A 13,895-nucleotide genomic window follows, 5' to 3' on the forward strand; every position below is an offset into this window, starting at 1 on the left:
TCAACGAGGTCCATAATCAGCATCCATCTGAGGTTCTTGCTGTGGTCTCTTTTCTGCATGTAATTATTTTCCTTTATATTTGCCCTTTTGATTATATGTGGAATTTTGAGGATGGTCGCTTGGTGGCACTGTAGTTAACAGCTTGATTTTCTTGTGTATTTTTCCACTGCCTTCATAGCTTTTGTTTTTAAATTGCAATTATGTGAAATACGTGCGTCTTTTAAATTCTGCTGCAGGTGAAATGATTTAATGACTCTTGACTTCTGGATTAATTTTAAGCATTATAAACATTGTGAAAACAGACTCTTGCTAATAATGATCATTATTGTAATGGCTTGAGGCATAATCATTTGCTAACATTAACCAAGTTATTAAAATCCATCATGAGTTTAATTTGAAAAAATTTCGTTCCTTTGCAATAAATGGCTAATGATACTAGTCTCATCTTTGTGAGGCCAAAATTTACCATATGACTTTGTACTTTCACTACTTGATAGAAATCTACTCTTGTTAACACAGGCCATATTATCCCTATTGTTTACCAAGCCTGTGTTGTTCCCTATATTGGTACTGAATTGGGCCATATGGTGCACAATGTACATGCAATTGTCACTTTTCTTTTATGCCCTGCTATTTGATAATTTATCATTTTACAGAGCAAATGACCTTAACAGATGTTAAAATTAATTACCACGACCAGTCAAACCTGTAGGGAAAGGGAAACGTTCTCATTTTATGACTCATTTTTGTCAAAACTGGATATGATATTTATAATAATCAGATTTTTTGATATATTTGTATAACTTTGTAACGATGCCTTTAAAAAGTGTCCAATCTTAAAGTTAGTAATAATTTTCCAGAAATATTCTCTTTCAACTGATTTTTTTTTTCTTTCTACCTCTTACCTCTGCAACCCTCTGCCCTGCTCACAGACCAGCATTCTGGAGAGGCTGAGTTTTGAAACAACTGAAAGAAACTGATTAGAGAGCAAGTGTGTAGTTGCCATTTTTTTTTCCCCACAAAGAACCTGAGTCTGGACTTTAAATTTACTTACTGCCTCATTATTTCCTTTGATGAATCATGCAAAAATCTTGACCTTCAAGGGTACTCTACCCAGCAGATATCCACGAGGATAATGATCTTATTTCCAGAACACCTTAATTAGAAAAGGAAAAAAAATAAGTATAACAAACAACCCCCAAAATAAACAAACTTTGGCAACTGTGGAAGGGAAAAAGCTGTATTTCTTAATGGGTACTATTTTGTTTCCAGAAGTTTTCCCCAAAGGAAGCAACCAGGTGAATATCGCACACTGACTGATATTAGAGATTAGCCTTCCACAGGCTCACTGATGAACTGTAATCTTTATGGCTGTTAGCTGTTTCCTCTTCAAAACAAGTCGATGTTGTTATCCTCATTTTTTAAAGAACCAGAGAGACCCACGATGGAGAATTAACATGCCCAAGATTGTTTAGTGAGTGGGTAGAAGGCATGTTAATTGGCCATTGAATGCTAAGTAAAAAATACACTCTTGCTCTCTAATCAATTTCTTTCAACTGTTTCAAAACTCAATCTCTTCAGAATGCTGGTCTGTGAGCAGGGCAGAGGATTGCAGAGGTAAGAGGTAAAAAGAAAAAAAATCCCCGAAGGAAAATCAGATAATTTAAAACTCACATACAAAATTTACTTTCATATATATATGTGTGTGTGTGTGTGTGTATTTTTTTTTTAATTATTTTTTGAGATGGAGTCTCACTCTTGTTGCCCAGGCTGGAGTGCAACGGTGCGACCTTGGCTCACTACAACTTCCACCTCCTGTGTTCAAGCAATTCTCCTGCCTCAGCCTCCCGAGTAGCTGGAATTACAGGCGCCCGCCACCATGCCTGGCTAATGTTTTGTATTTTTAGTAGAGATGGGGTTTCACCATGTTGGCCAGGCTGGTCTCGAACTCTTGACCTCAGGTGATCCACCCCGCTTGGCCTCCCAAACACCTGGGATTACAGGTGTGAACCATTGCACTCGGCCTACTATAATATTTTAATGAGGTAAAAGTTACAGATTTTCAGTAAAATTATGAGCATTAGTAACTCCCTTTATTCAAAAACATAGTGTGCAGCATCTACTCCATGTAACAGGTTGGGCATTAGGGATACTAGGGAAGTTATTATAGCCAAGGTGACCCCTCTAATGATTTATAATACTGCAAACCTGCCCCAGATACTTGTGTTACATGGTTAAATAGCATGTCTTTTAGTTAACAGTAAAGTCAAAATATGGAATCTAGCCAAATTTATTAGAATAGAATCAACCATAAGAGAAAATCTAGACTAGAAAACTGAGTTCCAGAAAAGTAACACCACTTATTCAAGATCTCATAGTTAGACAGTGGCAAAGAGAAGTTGATTACCAGTATTTTATTTCATTTCATTTTGTTTCATTTCATTTATTTTTGAGACAGGGTCTTGCTCTGTCACCCAGGCTGGAGTGCAGTGTCGCGATCCTGGCTCACTGCAACCTCCACCTCCTGGGTTCAAGTGATTCTCGTGCCTCAACCTCCTGAATAGCTGGAATTAGAGATGTGCACCACCACACCCAGCTAATTTTTGTATTTTTAGTAGAGACGGGGTTTCACCATGTTGGCCAGGCTGATTTTGAACTCCTGGTCTCATGTGATCCGCCCACCTTGGCCTCCAAAGTGCTGGGATTACAGGCGTGAGCCACCTTTGCCCAGCCTTGATTTACACTTTTTAAGAGTTCACTCCATTGTAAAATACTCTTTTCCAAAGACCGCCCAAAATAAGAATTTTAATTCCCCAAACTTATATATAATAAGTGTATACTGAGATAGATTTTTTTAACCTGAGGGATGGTACAATAGAATGTAATAATGATTTATGTTTGTGTTAACGTGCATCTCAATGGGAACTACTCAGTGAAATTTTATATGACTTAAAGATATGAAAATTGTTTTCCTTGTGTTTTATGAAGCTTTAATAATGACTAATGCATTTGTGGACTGAAAATTTTCCCTTTTCAAATAAAGTAAGAGGGAAAAACATATCCTTCTACAGGAAATAGTGACCATAAATTTGTTTTGTGTTAACAGATTTATTATTTCTAATACAGTTTTTTAAAAGTGCTTTTGGTTGTTGCTGCTGTTGTTTGAAAGTTGTTCTAGTTATTTAGTACCTTTCAACCAATAAAAGTTTACAAATTCACATGTCAAGTTTTATAAAACTTTTTATTTCTTTAGTAAGGTATTTTTAATAATTATTTTAATATTTCTAATATTTAAGAATAATTAAACTACGATGATGATAGTAAAATCATACTATGACAAAATCCAGACTCTGTAGAGCAAAATGGGGTTTCAGGACAGGCGGAGACAGACTGAGCTTCTGGTCCATTAAGGCTGCCATGTAATGGTCTGACCACTTATCTGCGGAGTTTCCTGCTAGCCAGACATGATCACATCAATTTCCTTCATCGGCAATTGTTACACAATTATAACTTGGAGAGGGAGCAAAGTCATTTTAGAGTCTGAACACCAGGACCAGGAGTTAATTGAGCCCCTGCACCAGGAAGGAACAGTAACTCCTACCCTGTTTGGAAAATTTAATTGTGAAGAACGTGGTGTATGCCACATTGTGAAAGATGTCTCACAAAAAAACTCAGAGAAATTAAACCACAGATATTTTATTTCTTTTGTTGTTGTTTATTCGATTGGCAGGAAAAAATTTGCCAAGGAAAGAGAATTTAAGATTTTTTTTTTTTTTTTGAGGCGGAGTCTCGCTCTGTTGCCCAGGCTGGAGTGCAGTGGCCAGATCTCGGCTCACTGCAAGCTCCGCCTCCCGGGTTCCCGATTTAAGATTTTTATTTTTCCTTTTCTTTTTGAAAAATCTCTAAATGACAGGAATGTCTGCTTTTGGCAAAATATGTACATAAAAGTTTTTCTTGATGGCCATACTACTTTTCTCAGTGAGAGGAAACAATTATACCAACTGTTGTGTCCATTTATTCAGTTTTTCTTTCAACAATTCATTGCTTTTCTTGATCACTTTACTGAATCTCTAAAGAAATGACTTTAAATTTGCCTAGATTCCAACTTTATATAAATAGATTCATATGTTCTCTTTTGTGATTTGCTTCCTTCACTCAGCATTATGTTTCCAGGTTCTTCCATGTTGACAAATGCTGTCTGAGTCATCTTCTTGCATTGTTATATAGTTTTCTATTGTATGACTAGTAACATTCAATTATCCATTCTGTAGTTAATGTATATTGGAGTTGTTTCCAGCATTTTGTTGCTGTAGGTAGAACTTCCCTAACATTCTTGGACTTGACTCCAGATGCACATGTCTAACAGTTTTTCTAAGCTGCATACCTAAGAATAAATTTGCTAAGCCAGAGGATATTTTTTCCAAAGTAGTTGTACCAATTACCCACCCACAAGCAACAGATAAGAGCTCTATTGCTCCAACCCAGGCAAGACTTGAAATTTTCCAACTTTAAAAAATTGTGGCCAAATGGAAGAGTAAAAAATTGGTATTTAACTGTGGTTCTAATTTGCATGTCTTTAATTTCTAACAAGATTACATGTTTATGTTTTTTGCCCACTTTCCTACTACATTATTCATCTTTTCCTATTATAGGTTTTCTTTAAATATTTTGGATTGTAATCCTCCACTGGTTATGCTCTTATAAATATCTTTTGCCAGTTTGTGACTTGTATTTTAACTTTTTAAAAAATAGTACACATAATAAATAGATGCTCTTAATTTTAATGTAGTAAAAATTATCTGTATTAGACCATTCTTGCATTGCTATAAATAATACTTGAAACTGGGTAATTTATAAAGAGAGATTTAATTGGCTCGTAATTCTGCAGGCTTTATGGGAAGCGTGACATCTACTTCTTGTGAGGCTTCAGGAAACTTACAGTCATGGCAGGAAGCAAACGGGGAGGCAGCATGTCACATGGTGAGAGCAGGAACAAGAGAGTGAGGTTAGGGGAGGTCCTCGACTTTTAAGCAACCAGATCTCACGTGATCTAACCGAGTAAGAACTCACCACCAAGGAGATGGTGCTAAACCATTCATGAGGGATGATTGTCCCCATGATCCAGTTACCTCCCAACAGGCCACACCTCCAACACTGAGAATCACATTTCAGCATGAGATTTAGAGAGGACACACATCCAAATTACATTATTATCCATCAGTTCCTTTATAATGTGCTTTTTTTTTTTTTTTTTCACCTTGTTTAAGAAATTCTTCCCTATCTGGAAGTTTGAAAAAAATTCTTTTTTTCTAGTTCTAAAATTTTCATTTTCACATTTTCACCTCTAAGACTAATCCATTTGAAATCAATTTCTAGGTATGATGTAAGGAGTAGATTTTTTAAAATCTATATGGAAAATTGTGTCACTTTGTCCTGCAACTTTGTGTCTTTTTCATATTAAAGCAACAATCTATAGGGTGAGAGACTAAAATAAATCTTATTTGTAGAAATTAAGTTCTTTCAATGTTAGGCAAATTTAGGAATAAAGTGGAGCTGAAAACTGGATAAAGAAAAAAGTGCCTTTCTTGAATAATTCATCCTTTCTCCTCTGACTTGTAATGCCAGCTTGGTCATATATTTGACATCCTTATATGAGCAGGTCTGTGTTTGAGTATTCTAAACTGTTGTATTCATTTACTTAAGAAAATGAATACTTAATCAGGTAGTGTTCCAAACCCTGAGGACACAGCAGTAAACAACAAGAAGAAATTCCTGCCTTTGTGTAGTTTATCCTATAGTGAGATATGATAAAGAGATATAGAAGTAAAAGATAGAGAATGTTCAAGGGTTATAAATTGCTATGGAGAAACTAAAATGGAAACAGGGAATAAGGACTGTGGTGTGGGTGGGAGGAGCAGACATTGTTATTTTACATATTACTCACTCCTCACTACTAAGAAGGCCTTTGAGATGAGACCTGAAGGAGGTGAAGTAAGGGAGTGAGCTGTATCAATAGCCATTACACCAATGACATCCCATTAGCTATTAGCATAATGTCCATTCTTGTTTGAGCCCTGCAGTCTTAATTTTTAGGGTATAATAATAAATCATAATGTCTAGCTTCAGTCTTTACGTCTTTTTCAGTTTGAGCTTTGGCTGTTCTTGACCATTTACTTTCTTATTTAAGTTTTAGAATCAATTTGTCTAGTTTTACAAGAAAAACAAAACAAACAACAAAAAAATTGTTTGAATTTTAATTGGATTTGCATTAAATCTTCAGATTAATTTGTGAATAATTGACATTTGTATAACATTGAGTCCCTCTAATCATGGATATGGTATATCTTTCTGTATAACTATTATTTAATGATCTTCAACTAATTTGATAATTTTCTCATCTTTTCTTTTACTCTTAGGTTTTTTATAATTTTTATTTCCATTCTAAATGGTATCTTTTTATGGTGATAAACACACCATAAACTTTACAATTTTAACTGTTTTTAAGTATATAATTCAGTGACATTAAGTACCTTCACAATGGTGAATAAACATCACCACTATCCATTTCCACAACAGAAACTCTGTATAGTTAAACAGTAACTTCCCATTGCTCCACCTCATTATAACCCCTCAAATGTGCCTATTCTGGTTGTCTCATTTAAGTGGAATACAATATTTGTGCTTTTGCATCTGGCTATGTTGTAGCATGTTATCTAAATTTTATTCTCTTTTAAAGCTGAATAATAATCCATTGTATGTATATACCACCTTTCATTTATCCATTCATCAACTGATGAATATTTGGGTTATTTTTATCATTTGGTTATTGTAAATAATACTGCCATGAACATTAGTATGCAAGTACCTTTTTGCATTCCTGCTTTCAATTCATCTGGATTTATACATAGAAGTGAAATTGCTGGATTATACAGTAATTACATGTTTAACTTTTTAGAGAACCACCATACTGTTTCCCACAGTAGCTGAACTATTTTAGACTCCCATCAGCAATACGTGTGTTCCAATTCCTCCACATCTTCGTCAACAGTTATTATTTTCCTTTTTTAAAAAATAATAGCTACCCTAATGGATGTGATGTGGTATTCATTGTGGTTTTGATTTGCACTTCCCCAATGACTAATGATGTTGCCCATCTTTTCATATGCTTATGGCCCATTTGTATATCTTTCTTGGAGACATGGATATTCAGCACTCTGCTCATTTTTTAAATTGGGTTGTTTGGATTTGTTTTTGTTGTTGAGCTTTATATATTCTGGAAATTAATCCCTTGTCAGATACCTGATATGCAAATATTTTGTCCCATTGTGTGGGTTGTTTTTCACTCTCTTGATAGTGTCCTCTGATGTGCAAAAGTTTTAAATTTTAATTATTGACGAGGCTTTTGGAACTATTCAGAAAATCATTGTAATGATGTCATGAAGATGTTTCCCTGTTTTCTTTCAAGACTTTTATAGTTTGAGCTCTTACATTTAGGTATTTGACCTATTTTGAGTTAATTTGTGTATATGACATAGAGTATAAATGGTATATTGTTATAAGGAAAGCGTTTTCTAATGGGTGCTGGTGCATGCAAGTCCAATTCTTCATTTCCACTTTTTTAACAGATGCATACAGAAAAGTGCACAATCATAATTATGCAGTTCAATAAATTTCTGCAAAGTGGACATGCCTCTGTAACCAACACCCAGACCAAAAATCAAGTACCCCAGAAACTCCTTGTGCCTTCTTCTAGTCACTACTCCCCCAAGCATTAACATCCTGATTTCTAATGCCACACATTACTTATCCTTGTTCTTCAACCTTGCAAAAATGAAATTATTTGTATGCACTGTTTTTATCTGACTTTTTTTAATAAAAAGATTTGTTTTTTAATAAACATTAAGTTTATTAAATTCATGTTCATTAAAAATCAAGATAGATTTGTTTCTTTTCATATTTTCCCCTCACAGGTGCCTTACTGACAAATGAATTCATTTCTTTTTCATATCACAAATTTAAGTGTGTCCCTGAAGAACACTCAACATCTAATTTTTTTTTTTTTTTTAAGTTCTAATATGTACTGGAACTGAGTTTGAAAATTCGTTCCCTTGGCTGTTTATTTCCTTCACAATTTAGAGAGTTCTGAAACTACTTTGGATAGCTTTCACTGAGGTGATATATTTGCTTATCTATTTTAAATAAAAAAAACAGATAAATATATTATTTCTTGCTAACTAACTCAGTTGGCAAATTATGTTTGTATCCTGGGGTTTGTGCCTACTAAGATTACACTTTTTTAAAAAGACATTGAGGTTAAAATGTGGCCACACTTTAATCAGGTAGGATGGCTGGAACTATTTCAAAGGCATATATGGTTTTTGTTTTTATAGGAAGTGAAGAATGAGGCATTGGAGTTATGAAATTAAGATTCTTGTTGAGTAAGTAAATTTGCCTAAGGATAGGGATAATAGAAGTGTGTAATGATTTGCATCGAGAGGTTAGTGTTGTCAAAAGCCATCTCCCAGGCAGCTCACTTCAAGTCATTATACCTGGACCAATAACCTTGATTCCCAGTCTCAGCAAAATTGTTCTTTTTTTTTTTTCCAATTATATTTTAATTTCTGGGATACATGTGCAGAACATGCAAGTTTGTTACATAGGTATACACGTGCCATGGTGGTTTGCTGCACCCATCAACCCGTCATCTATATTAAGTATTTCTCCTAATGCGATCCCTCCCCTAGCCTCCCACCCACTGACAGGCCAGTGTGTGATGTTCCCCTCCCTGTGTCCATGTGTTCTCATTGTTCACCTCCCACTTGTGAGTGACAACATGTGGTGTTTGGTTTTCTGTTCCTGTGTTAGTTTGCTGAGAACGAAGGCTTCCAGCTTCATCCATGTCCCTGCAAAGGACATGAACACATCCTTTTTGATGGCTGCATAGTATTCCATGGTGTATATGTGCCACATTTTCTTTATCCAGTCTATCATTGATGAGCATTTGGGTTGGTTCCAAGTCTTTGCTATTGTGAATAGTGATGCAATAAACATACATGTGCATGTGTCTTTATAGTAGAATGATTGATAATCCTTTGGGTATATACCCAGTAATGGGATAGCTGGGTCAAATGGTATTTCTAGTTCTAGATCCTTGAGGAATCACCACACTGTCTTCCACAATGGTTGAACATTACACTCTGACCAACAGTGTAAAGGTTTTCCTATTTCTCTACATCCTCTCCAACATCTAGTTGTTTCCTGACTTTTTAATGATTGCCATTCTAACTGGCATGAGATGGTATCTCATTGTGGTTTTGATTTGCATTTCTCTTTTTTTTTTTTTTTTTGAGACGGAGTCTAGCTCTGTGGCCCAGGCTGGAGTGCAGTGGCCGGATCTCAGCTCACTGCAAGCTCCGCCTCCCCGGGCTCACGCCATTCTCCTGCCTCAGCCTCCTGAGCAGCTGGGACTACAGGCGCCCGTCACCTCGCCCGGCTAGTTTTTTGTATTTTTTAGTAGAGACAGGGTTTCACCGGGTTAGCCAGGATGGTCTCGGTCTCCTGACCTCGTGATCCGCCCAACTCGGCCTCCCAAAGTGCTGGGATTACAGGCTTCAGCCACCGCACCCGGCCGATTTGCATTTCTCTAACGACCAGTGATGATGAGCTTTTTTTTCATGTTTGTTGGCCGCATAAATGTCTTCTTTTGAGAAGTGTCTGTTCATATCCTCTGCCCACTTTTTGATGGAGTTGTTTTTTTCTTGTAAATCTGTTAAAGTTCTTTGTAGATTCTAGATATTAGCCCTTTGTCACAAGGATAGATTGCAAAAATTTTCTCCCATTCTGTAGGTTGCCTGTTCACTCTGATGATAGTTTCTTTTGCTGTGCAGAAGCTCTTTAGTTTAATTAGATCCCATTTGTCAGTTTTGGCTTTTGTTGTCATTGCTTTTTGTATTTTAGTCATGAAGTCTTTGCCCATGCCTATGTCCTGAACGGTATTGCCTAGGTTTTCTTCTAGGATTTTTATGGTTTTAGGTCTTAAATTTAAGTCTTTAATCCATTTTGAGTTAATTTTTGTATAACGTATAAGAAAGGGGTCCAGTTTCAGTTTTCTGCATATGGCTAGTCAGTTTTCCCAACACCATTTATTAAATAGGGAATCCATTCCCCATTGCTTGTTTTTGTCAGGTTTGTCAAAGATCTGATGGTTGTAGATGTGTGGTGTTATTTCTGAGGCCTCTGTTCTGTTCCATTGGTCTATATATCTGTTTTGGTACCAGTACCATTCTGTTTTTGTTACTGTAGACTTGTAGTATAATTTGAAGTCAGGTAGTGTAGCATGATGCCTCCAGCTTTGTTCTTTTTGCTTAGGATTGTCTTGGCTATACAGGCTCTTTTTTGGTTCCATATTAAATTTAAAGTAGTTTTTTCTAATTCTGTGAAGAAAGTCAATGGTAGCTCGATGGGGATAGCATTGATTCTATAAATTACTTTCAGTAGTACAGCCATTTTCACAATATTGATTCTTCCTATTCATGACCATGGAATGTTTTTCCATTTGTTTGTGTCCTATCTTCTTTCCTTGATCAGTCGTTTGTAGTTCTCCTTGAAGAGATCCTTCATCCCTTGTAAGTTACATTCCTAGGTATTTAATTCTCTTTGTAGCAATTGTGAATGGGAGTTTACTCATGACTTCGCTCTCTGTCTGTTATTGGTGTATAGGAATGCTTGTGATTTTTGCACATTGATTTTGTAACCTGGGACTTTGCTGAAGATGCTTAACAGCTTAAGGAGATTTTGGGCTGAGACAATGGGGTTTTCTAAATATACAATCACGTCATCTGCAAACTGAGACAATTTGACTTCCTCTCCTCCTATTTGATTATGCTTTATTTCTTTCTCTTGCCTGATTGCCTTGGCCAGAACTTCCAATACTATGTTGAATAGGAGTGGTGGGAGAGGGCATCTTTGTCTTGTGGCAGTTTTCAAAGGGAATGTTTCCAGTTTTTGCCCATTCAGTATGATATTGGCCGTGGGTTTGTAATAAATTGCTCTTATTATTTTGAGATATGTTCCATCCATACCTAATTTATTGAGAGTTCTTAGCATGAAGGGGTGTTGAATTTTATTGAAGGTCTTTTCTGCATCTATTGAGATAATTATGTGGTTTTTGTCTTTGGTTCTGTTTATGTGATGGATTGTGTGTATTGATTTGCATATGTTGAACCAGCCTTGAATCCCAGGGATGAATCTGACTTGATCATGGTGGATAAGCTTTTTGATGTGCTGCTGGATTCGGTTTGCCAGTATTTTATTGAGAATTTTCGCATCAATGTTCATCAGGGATATTGGTCTAAAATTCTCTTTTTTTGTTGTGTCTCTGCCAGGTTTTGGTATCAGGATGATGCTAGCCTCAAAAAATGAGTTAGGGAGGATTCCCTCTTTTTCTATTGATTGGAATAGTTTCAGAAGGAAGGGAACCAGCTCCTCTTTGTACCTCTGGTAGAATTCGACTGTGAATCCATCTGGTCCTGGGCTTTTTTTGGTCGTTAGGCTATTAATTATTGCTTCAATTTCAGACCTTGTTATTGGTCTATTCAGGGATTCCACTTCTTCCTGGTTTAATCTTTGGAGGGTGTATGTGTCTAGGAATTTATCCATTTCTTCTACTTTTTCTAGTTTGTGTAGAGGTGTTCGTAGCATTCTCTGATGGTAGTTTGTATTTCTGTGGGATTGGTGGTGATATCCCCTTTATCATTTTTTATTGTGTCTAATTTGATTCTTCTCTTTTTTCTTGTTTATTAGTCTGACTGACAGTCTATTTTATTAATTGTTTCAAAAAAAACCCAGCTCCCATGTTGAATTTTTAAAGGGTTTTTCGTGTCCCTATCTCCTTCTTTTCTGCTGTGATCTTAGTTATATCTTGTCTTCTGCTAGCTTTTGAATTTGTTTGCTCTTGCCTCTCTAGTTCTTTTAATTGTGATGTTAGGGTATTGACTTTAGATCTTTCCTTTCTCCTGTGGGCATTTAGTGCTATAAACTTCCCTCTAAACACTACTTTAGCTGTGTCCCAAAGATTCTGGTACATTGTGTCTTTATTCTCATTAGTTTCAAATAACTTACTTATTTCTGCCTTAATTTCGTTATTTACCCAGTAGTCACTCAGGAGCAGGTTGTTCAGTTTTCATGTAGTTGTGTGGTTTTGAGTGAGTTTCTTAATTCTGAGTTCTAATTTGATTGCACTGTTGTCTGAGAGACTGTTTATGATTTCTGTTCTTTTGCATTTGCTGAGGAGTGTTTTACTTCCAATTATGTGGTCAATTTTAGAATAAGTGTAATGTGGTGCTGAGAAGAATGTATATTCTGTTGATTTGGGTGGAGTGTTCTGTAGATGTCTATTAGGTCCACTTGGTCCACAGTTTAGTTCAAGTCCTGAATATCCTTGTTAATTTTCTGTCTCATTGATCTGTCTAATATTGACAGTTGGGTATTAAAGTCTCCCACTATTGTGTGGGAGTCTAAATTTCTTTGTAAGTCTCTAGGAATTTGCTTCATGAACCTGGGTGCTCCTGTATTGTGTGCATATATACTTAGGATAGTTAGTTCTTTTTGTTGCATTGATCCCTTTACCGTTATGTAACGCCCTTCTTTGTCTCTTTTGATCATCTGTTTTATCAGAGACTAAGATTGCAACCCCTGCTTTTTTCGCTTTACATTTGTTTGGTAAATCTTCCTCCATTCCTTTATTTTGAGCCTATATGTGTCTTTGCACATGAGATGGGTCTCCTGAATACAGCACACCGTTGGGTATTGACTCTTTATTCAATTTGCCAGTCTGTGTCTTTTAACTGGGGCATTTAGCACATTTACATTTAAGGTTAATATTGTTGTGTGTGAATTTGATCCTGTCATTATGATGCTAGCTGGTTATTTTGCCCGTTAGTTGATGCAGTTTCTTCATAGTGTCGATGGTCTTTACAATTTGGTATGTTTTTGCAGTGGCTGGTACCATTTTTTCCTTTCCATATTTAGTGCTGCCTTCAGGAGCTCTTGTAAGGCAGTCCTGGTGGTGACAAAATCTCTCAGCATTTGCTTGTCTGTAAAGGATTTTATTTCTACTTTGCTTATGAAGCTGAGTTTGGCTGGATATGAAATTCTGGGTTGAAAATTCTTTTCTTTTAGAATGTTGAATATTGTCCCCGTCACTTCTGGCTTGTAAGGTTTCTGCAGAGAGATCCGCTGTTAGTCTGATGGGCTTCTCTTTGTGAGTAACCTGACCTTTCTTTCAGATTGCCCTTAACATTTTTTCCTTCATTTAAATCTTGGTGAATCTGTCAATTACGTATCTTGGGGTTGCTCTTCTCGAGGAGTATCTTTGTGATGTTCTCTGTATTTCCTGAATTTGAATGTTGTCCTGTCTTGCTGGGTTGGGGAAATTCTCCTGGATAATATCCTGAAGAATGTTTTCCAACTTGGTTCCATTCTCCCCATCACTTTCAGGTACACCAATCAAATGTAGGTTTGGTCTTTTCACATAGTTCCATATTTAATGGGGGCTTTGTTCATTCTTTTTTCTCTAATCTTGTCTTCAGACTTTATTTCATTAAGTTGATTTTCAATCTCTGATATCCTTTCTTCCACTTGATTGATTCCGCTATTGATACTTGTGCACTCTTCACAAAGTTCTCATGCTGTGTTTTTCAGCTCCATCAGGTCATTTAAGGTCTTCTCTACACTGGTTATTCTAGTTAGAAGTTCCTCTAACCTTTTATCAAGGTTCTTAACTTCATTGCATTAGGTTAGAACATGCTCCTTTAGCTTGGAGGAGTTTTTTTACTCACCTTCTGAAGCCTACTTCTGTCAATTCGTCAAACTCATTCTATGTCCAGGTTTGTTCC

Source organism: Macaca mulatta, chromosome 12, assembly GCF_049350105.2.
Source record: "Macaca mulatta isolate MMU2019108-1 chromosome 12, T2T-MMU8v2.0, whole genome shotgun sequence".
Taxonomy (NCBI): Eukaryota; Metazoa; Chordata; class Mammalia; order Primates; family Cercopithecidae; genus Macaca; species Macaca mulatta.